The 19,082-nt window shown below is 46.7% G+C and overlaps 1 pseudogene; it reads right to left on the bottom strand.

The window, feature by feature from the left end:
* LOC139177146 (negative regulator of P-body association-like) overlaps window positions 1-19,082 on the bottom strand; it is a 29,874-nt pseudogene extending 10,792 nt beyond the window's left edge.

Genomic DNA, 19,082 nt, shown 5'->3' with positions numbered 1-19,082 from the left:
CATTCTGTTTATTCATTCCTCTGCTGACGGACGTCTGGGTTGCTTCCACCTCCTTGGCTGTTGTGACTAATGCTACCATGAACATTCATGTGCAAGGATCTGTTTGAGTCCCTGCTTTCAATTCTTTTGGGTATATTCCTAGAAGTGGAGTTGCCAGATCATATAGTAATTATTTATTTAACCATTTTTTAATTTATTTTTGGCCACACCACCTGGCATGTGGAATCTTAGTTCCCTGACTGGGGATCGAACCCTTACCTCCTGCATTGGAAATGTGGAGAGACTGCATTGTCTAGAACCTTCTGCCACTCTGGAGGCTGCAACTGAGAGATCCTGGGACCTGACAAAGGCAGCAAAACGTTAGGCTTCTTTTCTGTTTCTTGGACCTCTGCATGTGGTCTGATCAAGCCCAGCAGTACAAGTCTCTACTGTATTTCTCCCTTCTAACTTTACATTAGCTGGAGAAAACATTCATGTGAACTAACTCTTGGAGTCTAGTGACTCTTGTGATTATTGTCTCTTTCTGGGTTTGGGGCTTCCCAGGTGGGGCAGTGATAAAGAATCCGCCTGCCAATGCAAGGGACATGGGTTCCATCCCTGGGTCGGGAAGATCCCCTGGAGGAGGGCATGACAACCTACTCCAGTATTAGAATCCCATGGACAGAGGAGCCTGGCAGGCTACAGTCCATGGGGTTGCAAAGAGTCAGATACAACTGTGTGACTAAACAACACCTTTGAAAAGTCTACCCGTCAATGGTGAGATAAGGGATTGTTTGATTTGGAAAAACATTTATGTTTTTAAAAGATTTTAGAGACTTCTCATCCTAAATAAATGTCCTGTTGGAACCAAGATCAAACTGATAGAAGGAAGCAAAAGAGCATCCTGGCTAGCCTTAGGGGTCCCTTCAACAAGACTGAAAAAAACAGAAGTCAGACTTGGAACAAAAACCTATAGCCCCCATAAATTCCACTCTCCCACATGCCTCTTCACACCCAACTCCCTGTCCCTGACCCTCTAGAAGGTCTTCTGCATCTCTGGGTCCCTGCTTCAAATCCATCTCCCCAAAATCTAGCCTCACCTCCCCAGCAAATATCTTTAATTTCTAAAATTACCCCAGCTTCCACAGAAAATCCCTCAAACACACAGCTGCCAGGATTAACTTCCCTTTCCCTGAAAGAATCCAGAGAGCACTTGGGCCTGATCTCTGGACTGGGGGATATAGGTTATTTACGTAAATGCTGATATGGAGGAGGAAAACTTGGTAGAGGCTTTGGTACTGGTCTTGCCATCTCTGGTAATCAGGAGTACTTCCCAGGGCTCTGTAATCAAAACCCATCAGCTTCAGGCTTTCCCAGGCAAAGGGCTGGTCAGACGTTTCCTGGACTCAGACTTCCCCGGTGGTCCAGTGGTTAAGAATCCCCCTGCAAATACAGGAGACACCGGTTCGTTCCCTGGTCTGGGCAGATCCCACGTGCCACAGAGCAACTAAGACTGCGTGTCACAACTCCTGAGCCCGGGCCTAGAACCTGTGCTCCAGAACTAGAAAAGCCACTGCAGCGGGAAGCCCACGCACCACAGTGAAGAGTAGCTCCCACTCCCTGTAACTAGACAAAAGCCTTCAGGCAGTAAAGCAGCCTCAGTGCCGCCATAAATAAGTAAACAGATAAAATGTAAGATTATCCTTGGGGTAAACCAGAGCTAATAAATAAATAAACGTATCCGGGATGGGGATGTCCCTGGTGGTCTGGTGGCCAAGACTCCATGCTCCCAATGCAGGGGCGAGGGTTCGATTCCTGGTCAGGGAACTAGATCTCACATGCTGAAACCAAGACCTGTCTCAGCCAAAAAAAAAGAAAGAAGTATCCTGGATTCCACTGGAAAGCATCCATGTTCCCTGGATACCAGCAGATCTTTTAAACTTCCACTTCCAGAAGATCCTGCCAAATGCAGAGAGGAGCTAGAAACATCAGTGGCCATATATATAACTCTGCTCATAGGGGACAGCTTGTAAGATGTGTTCTTTCCATTGGTGATGATACTATGGTGGTGGTTTAGTTGCTCAGTCATGTCTGACTCTTGACATTTGGTGGATGATAGCCCGTCAGGCTCCTCTGTCCGTGGCATTTTTCAGGCAAGAATACTGGAGTGGTTTGCCATTTCCTTCTCCAGGGGATCTTTCCAACTCAGGAAATGAACCTGTGTCTCCTGCCCTGCAGGCAGTTTCTTTACCGACTGAGCTTCCAGGGAAGGCCCTCTGATGATACTAAAGCCATATGCCAAGAGCTTCTGCAGGAGACTCCCCACACTGGGGAAACCGGTGGCCAGAACCCTTCCCAGGTGCTTCAGCAAATGGCCAGGAAATGACCCAAGTGGAGCCTGATGTTCCAGGTCTGATAGGAGTGATGCTAAAGGGCTTTCCTCCAAAGGTAAACTGATCCCAGGTTGAACTGTGTGCTCAGAAAGAAGAGCATCCCCAAATCTCCGTGGAAGGTGTTACACAGATTTTTCAAAGACACAATGCATCAAACTCAGATGCCCCAGAACATGTCTGCTTTAGTTGGAAATCTCCCTAACATGTGTGTGTACTCAGTCTTGTCCGACTCTTTGTGACCCTCTGGACTGTAGCCCGCCAGGTTCATCTGTCCATGGAATTCTCCAGGCAAGAATACTGGAGTGGGTTGCCATGCCCTCCTCCAGGGGACCTTCCCTATGTAGGGATGGGCAGATTCTTTACTGTCTGAGCAAATCCAAAATAGCGTAATTGGCCAGGATGGACAGGCTCTCAATGTTATTACAGAAATTGCTTCTCGGTTCTTTTACAATAGCCTTCAGGAAAGCAGGAGGAAAAGGCAGTTAAAATCAACGGTCCCTGCCTTTGTCCCAAGACAATTGTACATTCTGTAAAAGGCTGGGACATTGGGAAAACAGTGGTCCTGTACGTCAAATAAAGGAAAGCTTACAAAGCAATCATCCTAGAACCCCGAGCCCACAGAGGGTCAAGTTCTCCTCCTTCGGGGGCAATTCCCCTTCAAGGACAAGGTCAGTCCTATCCTGAGTCACACCCTGGCACCCACCATTGAACTTAAGATAGAGGATCAGGAATTGGATTTCTTAAATTCCATTTCTTTTTTTTTTTTTATATAAAGAAGTAGATTTATTCAGAGAGAAACACACTCCACAGACAGAGTGGGGACCATCGCAGAGGGCAAGAGCCACAGCCTTAAATTGCATTTCTTAATTTAAAAAAAATTTTTTTAATGTTGGCATTTGGGCTTCTCTTATTGCAGAGCTCGGGCTCTAGAGGGCACAGGCTCAGTAGCTGGAGCACCAGCTTCCTAGTTGTGGTGCATGGGCTTAGTTGCCTCGAGGCATGTGGATCAAATCCGGGTCCCCTGCATTGAAAGGTGGATTCTTAACTACTGGACCATTGGGGAAGTCTCCCTGGATTTATTTTTCAATTTACTTATTTATTATTATTATTTGGTTGCACTGTGTCTTCACTGCAGCCCTCAGGCTTTTCCCTAGTTGCAGAGAGTGGGAGCTGCTTTCTTGCTGCAGAGCACGGATTCCAGGCCCATGGGCTTCAGTGGTCACACCACGTGGGCTCAGCAGTTGTGGCGCACGTGCTTAGTCATTCCGCTGCATGGAGAATCTTCCTGGACCAGGGACTGAACCCGTGTCTCTTGCACTGGGCAGGCAGATTCTTATCCACTGGACCACTGGGGAAGTCTTCCATGGATTTCTTAATCGACACAGGTATGACTGCCTACCCTTGGCTCCGAGGATTTATGTCTGCCCACCATGTCTGACTCCATTCAAGCTGTCGAGAGTCTCTGGGCAACGTCTTCTATTCCCGGATTCCCTTCTGAATCAAACCTGGTGATATGTGCAAAGCGGGCAGAGCCATAAACACTTGTCACTGTTCCACCTCAGAGGTCCTAACCCCGACATTGACTCCTGCTGGCGCAGCCTGGTTACAGTGATGGATCTTTGCTCAGCTTTCTTTCCCCCGTTGATTCCCGACTCACCATTTCTTTCTGCAATTATGTTTAGAGGGAGACAATCAACGGGGACTCACGTATCTCAGGGACTGTGCGAGATTATTTTCCCAAGTCTTTAAAGCTGACTTCACTTTGCAGCCTTTACCCCAGACTCTACCGTCGCTCAATACACGTGTGCTTTCTTACTCTGTAACCAGATAAGCAGGGTGATGAAACAGACCCTCTCATTCTTTTAGGCCCCTTCCTCCAGAGGCTCTTCCTGACCCAGGGATCAAGCCCACGTCTCTTGTATCTCCTGCACTGGCAGTCGGATTCTTTACCACTGCACCCCCTGGGAACTCCAGGGCACGAACAAGACAAGACCAGAACGCTTCCATATCTAAGCTTCAGGGCTGCTAACCACTGCCACCTACTCAAAACAGGAGTTATTGCAGGGAACTCAAAAACTCACCCCCAAACGCCTTAAATCACTTCTGCCCATCCCTCTACTCAGAGCAAAAAAAGCAGATGTGCAAACCCAGGGGAGAAGCTGCCGCCGGCACATGCCTTTATTTTTGCTGCCTTTCCTCAAGCTTTATTTGCCCTCCTCTCAGATGCTATTTGGAGCCCGTGTCCTGGCTCCTGGAGGCATGAACCTCCTCTGAAACTGTTGTATTTAAATTGAAGCATAGTTGATTTACAATGTTGTGTTAATTTCAAGTGTACAGCATCATGATTCAGTTATACATACATGTATATATCTATTCTTTTTCAGATCCGTTTCCCTTATAGGTTATTACAAAATCCCTGTGCTATACAATAGGTCTTTGTCAGCTATTTTATATACAGCAGTGTGCTAATATTAATTCCAAATTTCTAATTTATCCCTCCCCGCTTTGGTAATCATAAGTTTGTTTTCTATGTCTCTGGGTCTATTTCTGTTTTTGTGTGTAAGTTCATTTGCATTCTTTTAAAATCTTACTTATTTTTTAAAATTTATTTTTAATTGGAGAATATTGCTTCATAGTGTTCTGCTGCTTTCTGTCACATGACAATGTAAATCAGCTATTAGTATACATATATCACCTCCCTACCCACTCCAGTAATCTTGGGCTTCCCTTGTGGCTGGTAAATGATCCGCCTGCAATGAGGGAGACCTGAGTTCAATCCCTGGGTTTGAGAAGATCCCCTGGAGAAGGGAACGGCTACCCAACTCCAGTATTCTGGCCTGGAGAATTCCATGGACTGTATAGTCCATGGGGTCACAGAGAGTCAGACAGGGCTGAGCGACTTTCACCTCCCCTCCCTACAGCATTTCACATATACGCGATATCATTTGATATGTCTTTCTCTGTCTGACTTATTCCACTTCGTAGGATCATCTCTAGGTCCATCCATGTTGCTACAAATGGCATTATTTCATTCTTTGCCTATGACTGAGTAGTGCATATATATACACCACATCTTTATCCATTCATCTGTTAGTGGATATTTTAGGTAGCTTCCATGTCTTGACTGTTGTAAATAATGCTGCAATGAACATCAGTCCCCTGAAACTTTAAAATGAGTACTGTCCACACCCCCAGCTCTCAGCTGACCTCATTTTGACAAAGCTTTTCACCTCCACTGCCACAAAGTTGTTTTATGACAACTTTTGGCCTCTCAGATACACCCTGTAGCGTATTTCTCAGGTCAGTTAGACCCTGTGGCATCAGACACAAGTCCCCCTCTGAGCCACTACCCTCACCTGGGGCTCCCCAGTCCTCTCTGCTCCCCGTGCTGTGCCAAAGACATAGCCTCTCTCTGCAGGCACCCACGCTGCCATCACTTGCATCACGTAACGTTTAAATCCATTTGCACTATGGTCGCTTCCTGGTGACAGAGAGCCCAACCCCCTCGTCCTGTGCTATGCTTAGTTGCTCAGTCATGTCCAACTCTTTGCAACCTCATGGACTGTAGCCTGTCAAGCTCCTCTCTCCGTGGGGATTCTCCAGGCAGGAATACCAGAGTGGGTTGCCATGCCCTCCTCCAGGGGATCTTCCCAACTCAGGGACTGAACCCAGGACTCCAGCGTTGCAGGTGGATTCTTTACCAGCTGAGTACCAGGGAGCCCATTCAATCGCCCTACAACTAGAGAAATGGTCTCAAAGCCACGAAAATACTTCTTAGGCACCCTCTCCACCTCAGATGACACAGACTTTTCTTCTGTTTTGAGATGGCTCTGGTAGACGAAGTTCCTGGGGAAACCTGATCACGGGTCATGCCCGAGTTTCCCCAGATCAAATGCTGGAGGCTTATGCTTTGCGCATTACAAGTTCAGCCCCAGTGGCCCAGCTCATAGCTCTTCCTAGAGCTTGCAAACTAGCAGTACATACATATAGCAACTCCAGGCATGCTTTTGGTGTCTGCTGCGCTGCCGGTGCACATGGAAATCCTGTGGATTCCTGACCCCTGCTGGTGCTCCGATTTGCCATCAGGAATATCACTGCTGCCCTGATAGGGGCTAATTGAGTGCGTGCTAAATCACTTTAGTCGTGTCCTACTGTGTCCCTATGAAAACTGTAACCACCAGCTTTCTCTGTCCATGGGATACTTCCGGCAAGAATACTGGAGTGGGTTGCCATGCCCTCCTCCAGGGGATCTGCCCAACCCAGGGATCCAACCCAAGTCTCTTATGTCTCCTGTATTGGCAGTCAAGTTCTTTACCACCAGCGCCACCTGGGAACCCCAGGGGCTAACAGACCTCCCTGCTAAAATTGCTGCTGTTCACCATGGAGACAGACACCCCATCTCCAGGGAAGGACAGAGCCCACAAGGGGCCCACAGCCCCCTGCCCCCGCCCCGATCCCTTCTACACCCAGTAGTCTAAATCTGCCTTTATCCCCTAACGGATATTATCAGCTAGTCAGGCAAATACACCGCAAACTGAAAAGGACAAATGGATACAAAAGGGTACCAAACAGTGTGTCCCAAGGGTGTAACGTACGGCATGGTGATGGTAGCTCATAACACTGCGTCACATATTTGAAAATGGCTAAGAGTGGATCTTACAAGCCCTCATCACAAGAAAAAAAAATTGTAAGGATGGTGACGGATGTTAACTAGACTTATGTGATCATTTCACATATACCATACAAATGTTGCGTAATTACGATCTGCACTTGAAATTAAAATGTTATATGTCAATTACACCTCAAATTAAAAAAAAAAAGGTACCAAGCAAACGATTCACTGGTGGACTATACATCAGGCCAAATGGTCTTCCGGTGGCCCCCACTTTCTTTTTTTGTTGTTGAGCTATAACTGACTGGCCCCCTTCATGTGACCTTCTGGCTGACCTTATCTCCCATCAGATGGGACCTGCGTGCAGATGGGCGGCAGTGAAGCCTCTAAAGGACAATGGGTTCTGTCCCAGCATCTATAAAACCTCTAACCAAAGTATTTCCTGATGTGCTGTTTGGGAATCTCAGTGGCTCCCCAGAGAACAACTTATCTCAGGAAATCCTCCAAGGTCCACGCTGATCCTTGCACTGTCTCACGTGGGTTCCATACATTGCCCTCTGGCTTCAGGCTGTTCCTGCTGTTCGCTTGTTTACTGGAGGGGTTGGAGGTTATCCAGCTAGACGTGCTGATGCTCTGACAGAGGAAAAGAAATGAATACTGGAGATTATCCCTCAGTTTGGCATTCCTCTGTGGAATTGGGCCAAGGAACAGCAGAAATGTTAACACATACCTATACAGCTTGATTGAGCACACGTTTTAGTCCCTCAGCTGTGTCCAACTCTTTGTGACCCCATGGACAGAGGTCCATGGAATTCTCCAAGCAAGAATACTCAAGTGGGTTGCCATTCCCTTTTCTGGGGATTTTCCAAGCATGGAATTCTCCAAGCAAGAATACTGGAGTGGGTTGCCATTCCCTTTTCTGGGGATTTTCCCAACCCAGGGACTAAACCAGAGTCTCCTACACTGCAGGCGGATGCTTTACCATCTGAGCCACCATAAATATCAGATACACAACATTTACAGCAGAGGGACTTCCTTGGTGGTCCAATAGCTAAGAGTCCAAGCTTTCAATGCAGGGGCCCAGGTTCTAGATCTGCGAACTAGATTCCACATGCTGCAACTAAAGATCTCGCATGCCTCAATGAAGATTGACAATCCCACTTGCAAGATATATATATATAATTTCTAAAGGAAATCAGTCCTGAATATTCATTGGAAGGATTGAGGCTAAAGCTGAAGCTCCAATACTTTGGCCACCTGATGGGAAGAACTGACTCACTGGAAAAGACCCTGATGCTGGGAAAGATTGAAGGTAAAAAGAGAAGGGAGTGACCGAGTGACAGACGATTGGATGGCATTACTGACTCAGTGGACTTGACTTTGAGCAGACTCTGGGAGATAGTGAAGGACAGGGAAGCCTAGTGTGCTGCCGTTTATGGGGTTGCAAAGAGTCGGACATGACTGATTGACTGAACAACAATAAAAAATTTTTTTAAAACGCTGATCATCGTCTGAGGCTTCAGTGAATTGTCATCTTTCCGTTGCTGGAGGGGCCTGCCTCAGTGTTGATGGGCACTGACTGATCAGGGTGGTGGGTGCTGAAGGCTAGGGAGGCCATGGTGATTTCTTAAAATAAGACAACAGTGAAGTCTGATGCATCGATTGACTCTTCCTTTCACAGACGGTTTCTCTGTAGCCTGAAGTGCTGTCTGACAGCATTTACCCACAGAACTTCTTTCAAAATTGGAGTCAATCCGTTCAAAGCCCGCTGCTGCTTTATCAACTACGTTCATGACATATTCTAAGTTCTTTGTCATCATTTCAACAGTCTTCACAGCATCTTCACCAGGAATAGAGGCCAGCTCAAAAAACCACGTTCTTTGCTCATCCATAAGAAACAGCGCCTCATTCATTAGAGTTTTTCCATGAGGTTGCAGTAATTCAGTCCCATCTTCAGGCTCCACGTCTAATTCTAGTTCTCTTGTTATTTCCCCCCATCTGTACTTACTTCCTCCACTAAAGTCTTTTTTTTAAGGTATTTTGAAGTGGACCATTTTTTAGTCTCTACTGAGTTTGTTACAATATTCCTTCTATTTTATGTTTTGGTTTTTTGGCCGAGAGGCACATTGGATCTTAGCTCACCAGGGATCAAACTGTACCCGCTGCGTTGGAAGGCGAATTCTAAACCACCGGGCTGCCAGGGAAGCCCCTTCTAGCGTTTGATTTTAAGTGAGAGATGTGTGACTCTTCCTTTCATTTGAACACTCAGAGACCTCAACAGGGTTTTAATTGGCCTAATTTCAATATTGCTGTGTCTTGGGGAATAGGGAGGCCGGAGGAGAGGGAGAGAGACGGAGGACAAGCTGGTTGGCCGAGCAGTCGGAACACACACCACGTTTATCAATTCAGCTCACTGTCTTACATACAGTGCCGCTTGTGGCACTCCCAAAACAATGACAAGAGTCATGTCAAAGATCACTGAGGGGGACTTCCTTGATGGTCCAGTGGCCAAAACTCTGTACTCCCAATGCACAGGGCCTGGGTTCAGTCCCTGGTCAGGAACTAGATCTTGTGTTGGAACTAAAGACCCTGCAAGCGGCAAGTAAAAAAAAAAGCAGGAAGACCCCACTGGCGGCAACTAAGACCCAAATAAGTGCAGCCAAATAAGTGAACAAATATTAAACACATAAATAAAAAATAAATCATTTGCTCAATCTGATATTTAAAAAAGATCAGTGAACACAGATCATGGCAAATATAGTATTTTTAAAATGTATTTATTTTATTTATTATCTATTTGGCTGTACTAGGTCTTAGAGCTTCTCTCGAGTTGCGGAGCACGGGCTCTAGAGCCCGCAGGCTTCAGAAGTTGTGGCGCACGGGCTCTCTAGTTGTGGCCCATGCAAATACAGTATTAATGAAAAAGTTTGAAATATTGCAAGAATTACTGAAATGTGACCCATTTTGAAGCAAGCAAATGCTGTTGGAAAAATGGAGCCAACAAACTTGCTCAATCTAGAGTTGCCACAGATCTTGCCACAAATTTGTAAAAGTGCAGCATCGGAGGAGTGCAGTAGAGCGAAGGGCAATAAAACAGGTCTGCCTGTGTCCTTGGAGAGTGTGGTCAGCAGGCTGCTACTGGCCAATGAGCCTTGTCATCCCTTCCAAACAGGAGATCCAGGGTATGTCAAGGTTTTAGAGGAAAATGTGTACTATCACCTGGCTGGAAAGGATCTCTCGAGCACTGCTGATCGCCTGCACTACCATCAGAATAAAAGCGATCCTGCTGAATTCACAGGAAACACGCCAAACCAGACCCAGGTCAGCACTCCCAGGATTCTCGGAAGCCTGTCCCTACAGATGATGACCGGCACCAGACGATTTCCAGAGCCAATAAACTGGTTCCTGAAGCAGACCGTGCCAAGAGGTGGACAGCACTTCCCAAGATCACAGATCTTAAAAAGATTTAAAGACTGCCTGACGACAGTTGTTGCAGGCAAGATCTACTGATGGATGCTAATACTGGGCAAAAGTTTGAGAAGAAATAGGATATATGCATAATCTCAAAGTATATCCCCCAAGATATTTGTCAATTACAGCAGGACAAACAGTAATCTTACACTGAAGAAACCCAACAGACACCACATTAATCAAATAATCAAGGTTAATATCACCTCTTTCAATATCACTCACCCTCAATATAAGCTGTGCATGCTAAGTCTCTTCAGTCATGTCCGACTCTTTGCCACCCTTATGGACTGTAGCCCACCAGGCTCCTCTATCCATGGGATTCTTCAGGTAAGAATACTGGAGTGGGTTGCCATTTCCTACTCCAGTGGATATTCCCGACCCAGGGATTGAACCCCAGTCCCTGGAGCTCCTGCACTGCAGGCAGATTCTTTACTGCTGAGCCACTGGGGGAGCCCCAATATAAGGCACCGAGGTGCAAAATATCACTTCTGGAGTATTCCTGACAAAAGCGCATAGGGTCAATATAATCATGGGGGGAAGCCCAGACAAGCCCAAACTGAGGGATGTTCTAGAAAATAACTGATCAGTATTGTTTTAAAGGGCCAAGGTCATGTAAGATGGGGAGCTGTTACTGATGGGGGGACACTCAGAAGGAAACGCAGTGTTCGATCCTGGATTGGCTTCTGGAACAAAGAGGACATTGACAGACAGGAAAACTGCTGAAATTCAAACAAGACCTGTCACTGAGTTATTGGTATTAGTATTGTACTAACACTACTACTACTACTGCTTCCTGGTGGCTCAGCTGGTAAAGAATCCGCCTGCAATGTGGGAGACCTGGGTTTGATCCCTGGGTTGGGAAGATCCCCTGGAGAAGGGAAAGGCTACCCACTCCAGTACTGTGGCCTAGAGAATTCCATGGACTGTATAGTCCATGGGGTCACAGAGAGTCGGACTCGACTGAGCAACTTTCACTCACTTTCACTACTGCTACTACTGGAAACCGACCTGCTTCCATGAGATGGCAGGAGCGCCCCCTGTAGTCAGACTTTCAATCAAAAGCCCTGAGCTAGAACGTGATATGATGTCAGGATCTTTATCGGTTTTGGCAACCACATTCCACAACTTCAATGAACCCTTCCCTCAGTTCAGTTCAGTTCATTTCAGTCGCTCAGTTGTGTCCGACTCTTTGAGTCCCCATGAATCGCAGCACGCCAGGCCTCTCTGTCCATCACTAACTCCCGGACTTCACTCAGACTCACATCCATCGAGTCAGTGATGCCATCCAGCCATCTCATCCTCTGTCGTCCCCTTCTCCTCCTGCCCCCAATCCCTCCCAGCATCAGAGTCTTTTCCAATGAGTCAACTCTTCGCATGAGGTGGCCAAAGTACTGGAGTTTCAGCTTTAGCATCATTCTTTCCAAAGAAATACCAGGGCTGATCTCCTTTAGAATGCACTGGTTGGATCTCCTTGCGGTCCAAGGGACTCTCAAGAGTCTTCTCCAACACCACAGTTCAAAAGCATCAATTCTTCGGTGTTCAGCTTTCTTCACAGTCCAACTCTCACATCCATACATGACCACAGGAAAAACCATAGCCTTGACTAGATGGACCTTTGTTGGCAAAGTAATGTCTCTGCTTTTGAATATGCTATCTAGGTTGGTCATAACTTTCCTTCCAAGGAGTAAGCGTCTTTTAATTTCATGGCTGCAGTCACCATCTGCAGTGATCTTGGAGTCCCCCAAAACAAAGTCTGACACTGTTTCCACTGTTTCCCCATCTATTTTCCATGAAGTGAAGGAACCAGATGCCATGATCTTTGTTTTCTGAATGTTGAGTTTTAAGCCAACTTTTTCACTCTCCTCTTTCACTTTCATCAAGGATTTACCAATTAGAATCTGACTCTGGCCTTGAGATTTGCTTTGACCAATAGTGTGAGATGGAAGTGCCTCATAACTGCCCAGGCTGGCCTTCTAACATCTATAGCATCTGCTTCCCATGCACCTGGAAGGTTCTCTCTTGCAACCCAGGTGCCACCTGCGAGAGCCCCAAGGACATCTGGAGGACTGAACACAGCGGATGACAGCCTTATCTGTAGGCTCAGCACCCGATATATTTATAACAACCCTAGGAGATGGATAATGGTTTTATCCTAACTTAGTAGATATACTAGTTTGCTTTGGCTGCCATAGCAAAATTCCACCAACTGGGCTGCTTAGACATGAGACGTGTTTCTCACAATTCTGGAGAAATTCTCTTCCTGGCTTGCAAACCGCCCACTTCTCAAGTTGTTGTCACATAGTCTCTCCTCTGCACATGTCTGAGGTTTCTATTTGTCCAAATTTCCTCTCCTTTTTCTTTTTCTTTTTGGCCGCACCTCACTGCATGCGGAACTTCCCTGACTAGGAATCGAACCCTCACCCCCTGCAGTGGAGTCTTGACCACTGGACCACCAGGGAAGCTCCAATTTTCCTATTCTTAGTGGACATCAGTTGGATTGGATTAGGACCCAGCCAATGGCTTCATTTAACCTACACACCTCTTTAAAAGCTTTAGAAGCTCTATCTCCAAATACATCACATTCTGAGGTACTAGGGATTACGGTTTCAGTCCATGAATTTTGAGAATACACAAGTCAGTCCCTAACAGCAATAAGGAAATGCACAGAGAAGTTAAGCAATTTTCCCAAAGTCACACAGCTGACAGGCAGCAAAGCTCAGACATGAACCCAGGCAGGCTGGCTCCAGGGGCCACGCTTTTACCCGCTAACCTCCACCAACTTGTGAATCAGGAAGTAACCTGGGGGACTTCCCAGGAGGTCCAGTGATTAAGACTCCAGGCTTCCACTACAGGGGGGCACTGGTTCAATCCCTGGTCAGGTAACTAAAGACCCTGCATGCCATGTGGTGGGGCCAAAAAAAAAAAGCAAGTGCATTGGACTTAGCCAGCACTCATTCTTCCCTTGGGCTACAACGGGTCAAGGACTTAGCCACAGTTAAAGCAAGCAGAGATCTGGGGCCAGCTCAAATCCCATGAGGCCTTCCAACAAGGACAAGACACTCAACTCCCCCTGCTAAGATCCCCCTCTACTGTCAGAAGGCTTGTGCCCTTAACCGAGCTCCTCGATTCAAGGGGATATGGTAGGTCTTGATCCTTGGATTCTGTGAGAGTTGCCTTCCATGTCAAAAAGAATCTTTGAAACTGTGATTAAATGATCTCGAGGTGGGGGGTTTATCCTGATTATCCAGATGGGCTCACAATGCAATCACATGTGCCCTTATAAGGAGGTGAAGGGAGATCTGACAGAGAGTGAGGGCAATGGAATGACCTCAGCAGAGAGTGCACACACATGATCTGAGGATGTGTGGGCTTTTTAAAAAATATATATATATATATTTATTTGACTATGCCAAGTGTTAGTGATCATGAAGAAGGAATGCCGTGAAAGTGTTAGTTGCTCAGTCCTATCTGACTCTTTGCCACCCTATGGACTGTAGCCCACCAGGCTCCTCTGTCCATGGAATTCTGCAGGCATGAATACTGGAGTGGGTAGCCATTCCCTTCTCCAGGGAATCTTCCTGACCCACGGATCAAACCCAGGTCTCCCACATTGCAGGCAGATCCTTTACTGTCTGAGCCACCAGGGAAGCCCAAGGAATGCAGGCAGCCCTTTAAAGTTGGGGAAGGCAAGGAGATGGATTCTCCCCTAAAGCCTCCAGGAGGAATGCAGTCCTATTGATACCCCAGTTTCAGGACCTCTGACCCCCAGCTGTAAGATAATACATTTATGTTGTCTTAAGCCACTAAATTTGTGGTAATTTGATAGAGTAACAATAGGAAACCATTATTGTCTATACCTCCATCCCTTCAGGGGCTCAAGCCAGGAAGTTCAGACTTGCCCTTGATCAACTCCTCCTCTCCGTCACCCAGAAGCAGGTCTGTTGATCTCATTTCCTAGTCAGTTATTGAGCTTGTCTCCAGACCCCCTGTCCTGGCAAGTTCAGAAGGTGGTCCAAGCCACCATTTTACTTCACCTGGATCCTTACACCAACCTCCTGCTAATAAAGCTCTCAGAAACAAAATCCTGATTGAAATGAAAAGGGTGTTTATTGGGGGTTTGTTAGAACTTCAGCCCAGGAGACACAGATTCAAGAAGCACTTGCACTATTTTCCTATCTTGTAATAACTGATAATGGAAAATAATCTTAAAAATAATATATGTGTACATGTGTAACTGATCACCTTGCTGTACACCTGAAACTATACTTCAATAAAATGCATATATTTAGAAAAAAACAAACAAAAAAATGCATGTTTGCATGTAGTTGCTTCAGTTGTGTCTGACTCTTTGCAACCCTATGGACTGTAGCCCACCAGGCTCCTCGGTCCATTGGATTCTCTAGACGAGAATCCTGGAGTGGGGTGCCATGCCCTCCTCCAGGGGATCTTCTCCACCCAGGGATCAAACCCAAATCTCTTGTGTCTCCTGCATTGGCAGTTGGATTCTTTACCACTAAAGGCACTGGCGACCCACTTCCGTACTCTTGCCTGGAAAATCCCATGGACGGAGGAGCCTGGTAGGCTGCAGTCCATGGGGTCGCTAAGAGTCGGGCACGACTGAGCGACTTCACTTTCACTTTTCACTTTCCTGCATTGGAGAAGGAAATGGCAGCCCACTCCAGTGTTCTTGCCTGGAGAATCCCAGGGACGGGGGAGCCTGGTGGGCTGCCGTCTATGGGGTCGCACAGAGTCGGACACGACTGACGCGACTTAGCAGCAGCAGCAGTGCCACATGGGAAGCTCCGTATTACCAAAGAGGGGAGGCTTGAAACGGCAAACACTGCAAAGTAACGGCCAGTTACTTGAGTTTTTTCTGAAGAATTATAATTGGAGTTGGTAAGAAGTAACAGTATTTGTTAAGAAGGATTGGTTGGCGTCTGAAATGGTTGCACAGCTACAAGGGGAGACCTTGAGAGGATAAGTCTGCAGCTGGCAGGCATTGTTCTGACTACAGCTGGTGGTGTCCTTGGAGTTAGCACAGTTCAAAGCAAGTTCAAGTTCGAAGTGGTGCAGAGAGGTGTTTGAGACCAGATCCTCAATGTCCGATTGACTCCGTTTTTGTACACCTGAACTTGGATCACTCCATTATTTTTTTATTTATGAATTTTTCCACACCATGTGGCATGCCGGATCTTAGTTCCCTGACCAGGGATTGAACCCATGCCCCCTGCAGTGGAAGTACAGAGTCTGAACCACTGGACCACCATGGAAGTCTAGGATCACTCCATTATTATTTCCATTTGTCATCACTCTTGACTGGGCTTACCATCCCCACTTTTGCTTCCCTCTGCTTTTCATCTCGTAGCTGATACAACCATTTCAAAGTGCAAATCTGGTTGTGTAACCTACATGCTTAAATTCTTTCCACGATCCTCCATTGTTCTCAGGAGAAAGCAACACCGTTCTCAAGGGGGTCCCCAGTCTGGTCTGGCCCCTGCTGACTGTTTCATCACATTTCACTCCCTGTGCCCCCGGCTCTCAGCTCTTAGCATCCCAGTCTCCAGCCTCAGGAGCTTTATCCCTGCCATTCTCTCTATCGGCATACCTACCTTTATTTCTTATTTCCCTTATGGAATATGTACGATGTGTAAATAACAAAAAGGAAAACAAACACGCCTGTCTTTAAAAAAAAAATTATTATTGGCTGCGTTGGGTCTTCACTGCTGTGCTCGGGCTCCCTCTAGTTGCGGAGAGCAGGGGCTACTCTTGGTTGCGGTGCACGGGCTTCTCATCTTGGCGGCTTCTCTTCGTTGCAGAGCACAGGCTCTGGGACGTGTGGACTTGAGTAGCTGCAGCACTCAGGCTCAGCGGTCGTGTGCACGGGCTTGGCTGCTCTGCGGCATGTGGGATCTTCCTGGGCCAGGGATCGAACTCACGTCCCCTGCACTGCAAGGGGGACTGTTAACCACTGGACCACAAGGGAAGCCCTGAATAACCCTGTCTTGACCATCCAGTTCAAGGGCAAAATGTCACAACTTAGGTGAAACCTGCCAACTCCTCCTCCCTGTGACAGACACCCTTCTCTTTGCCCACTGGAAGCAACTGGGGAATCTTTTATTGCTCCCACTTTCCTTTAAATTTATAGAGCATGTACTTACAAACCCAGGAATCCATGCCAGTCATTTGCTTGTTGTTTAACTTTAGATGAAGGATAACCTCCTGAATGTATTCTTTTACAGTTTGCCCCGGTCTTCTGATGTTGTGTGCTTAGTCGCTCGTTTGTGTCCAACTCTTTGAGACCCTATGGACTGTAGCCTGCCAGGCTCCTCTGGCCATGGGGATTCTCCAGGCAAGGATATTGGCGTGGGTTGCCATGCCCGCTTCGAGGGGATCTTCCCAACCCAGGGATCAAACCCAGGTCTCCCGCATTGCAGGTGGATTCTTTACCAACTGAGCCACCAGGGAAGCCAATGTTTTGTTGTAGGGGTCTTTAGTTAATTCATTTTCACTGCTGTATAGTATTCTTTATCAGTATACCAAAACATATATCTTTGTTCGCCTGTTAATGGGCATTTAGTTACCAGTGTTTTTATGAACACAGAACATGAGATGGGTGTGACATGGGTACATCATCAGCTATTGGCTGTCTCCCCAGGCAGTCATGTCAATGTCCATTTCTTACCCACAGCTTGTAAAACTTCTGTTGCTTCACTTCCACACCAATAATCGGTATTGTTAAGATTTTTAAAATGCTGCCAACCTGATGGGCGTGAAATGCTGTCATGCTGTGGTTTTAATTTCATTTCCTGCCATTTAAAACTACACTGAGTGCCATTTTTCCCCTATCAGATTGGCAAAGATACAACCCAGTGCTGACGCTGTGCTTGCCACTGGAAGGAAATGGGCACTCCCGAGGGAATGGCGGGGAGGGGTGTGTGTGTGTAAATTGACCCAGTTCAAGGCAGGGTATCAGCCAACTCTAATAGGAAGCTTACATTTCTTTTTTCTCTTAAAAAAAATTTAACAGAAAATGAGAGGAAAACTGTACTGGCACCTTAAAGGATTTATATGAATTCAAAGTTATACAGCAAGGACGGAGTGTCATGAGAAGAGAGCGCTGACTGGCTGCTGCAGGACCACCTCACAGGTGTTATTTGCTTTGGTGAGTTCACCACCACCCAGCCCGGGGCCTTCAATCTTAGAGGTCTACAGCCTGATGTTGGTCATGTCCCACAATCCATCCAAATTCAGGTGAAATTTCACTGATTACATCATAAGACTTTTTAAAAAACAAAACAAAACACCACTTCCTGGTGCAGGACATCAGAAGCAGGGTAGCGTCGTCAATAATCTTCACTGTCTTCACTGAGTGAACTATTTTATGAATACGCCAAGGAAACGGAGTCACACTGCAATCCCTCGAAGACTGGTGGTTTGGGGTCAGAGAAGTACATTGTACGGCTTCTCTGGAGGAGGTGCGGGTGACTTCAGCCTGGTGATGCTGGAGGAGGTGTGGAAGGAGAGGGATGCGACCTCCGTTAGGGGCTTTCTGGATAATCCCACTGTGGAGCTAGGAGGCAGCACTGTTTTGAAGGCTGCGTTTCCTGCTTGTTTCCAGGTTATCTCCCAGAAATACAAGGCTGGTTCTCCATAAGGATTAGAGGACCCAGGTGTCAGCTCCCTCCTGTGGGCCATAGTGAGGCTGAGAGACCTGAGATGGTGGCGGGTCCCCTCTAAAATGTTTTAAATTTTATCTCCTGGCTGTGTCCCAAGACATGTGGGATCTTAGTTCCCAGACCAGGGATCAAACCCATCCATGCCCCCTGCATTGGCCAGAGCCTTAACCACTGGACCACCAGGGAAGTCCTGGAAGCTTACATTTCTGTATCTTCACTTTTATGCTTTAGGTGAGGTAGAGAAACCGTGTACATTCATTTTTTCAGTCCTGTTTTCAGAATGGACTGACCACACCCCATCTAGGACAAATATTCTTGTATTTTCCCACCACCTCCACTCCCAGAATGAACCCCCGGACTGTTTCCAGAACACAGGAGCTGTGGCTGCCTCATTTGCATTTAGGAGAGGCTATCAGGGATCTGGCTGCTGCTTAGGCAGACTTTCAATCAACTTATTTTTGCCTTCCCAGTAGCTGTTTCAAACAATTCCTGCAGTTTGAGGGAATTCTGCTGCTTCAATTGCTTGGTTCTCAACTGTCAGTCTCTTCTAGATCATTTTTCTCAGGACTGCTAAGATCTTTTCACTCATCTGTGTGCTTCTCATCTTTCCAAGTACATGTGGCATCGTCCTCCATGCTTTCTAGGTCTGTAGGATTTTGCCCTTGAAAAGTCCTAACCCGTGATGCCCGAGTGGAACAGAAAGAAATACAAACGATGTGTGCCAACAATCATGCTCCTCGGTATTTACCCAAAGGAGCTGAAATGTGTATCAACACAAAAACCTGCACACAAATGAGCGGCTTTAAATTCATAACGGCTAAAATTTGGAGGCAGCCAAGATGTCCTAGAGCAGATGCATGGATAAACAAACTGTGGTACCTCCAGATAATAGGATATTATTCAGCGCTAAAAAGAAATGAACTAGGCTGTTGCTGCTTATGTTGAGTCCAG

This window comes from Bos indicus, chromosome 18 (assembly GCF_029378745.1).
Source record: "Bos indicus isolate NIAB-ARS_2022 breed Sahiwal x Tharparkar chromosome 18, NIAB-ARS_B.indTharparkar_mat_pri_1.0, whole genome shotgun sequence".
In the NCBI taxonomy this organism is placed as follows: Eukaryota; Metazoa; Chordata; class Mammalia; order Artiodactyla; family Bovidae; genus Bos; species Bos indicus.
The sequence above is the reverse complement of the archived record's forward strand: the minus strand, read 5'-3'. Positions and strand labels throughout refer to the sequence as shown.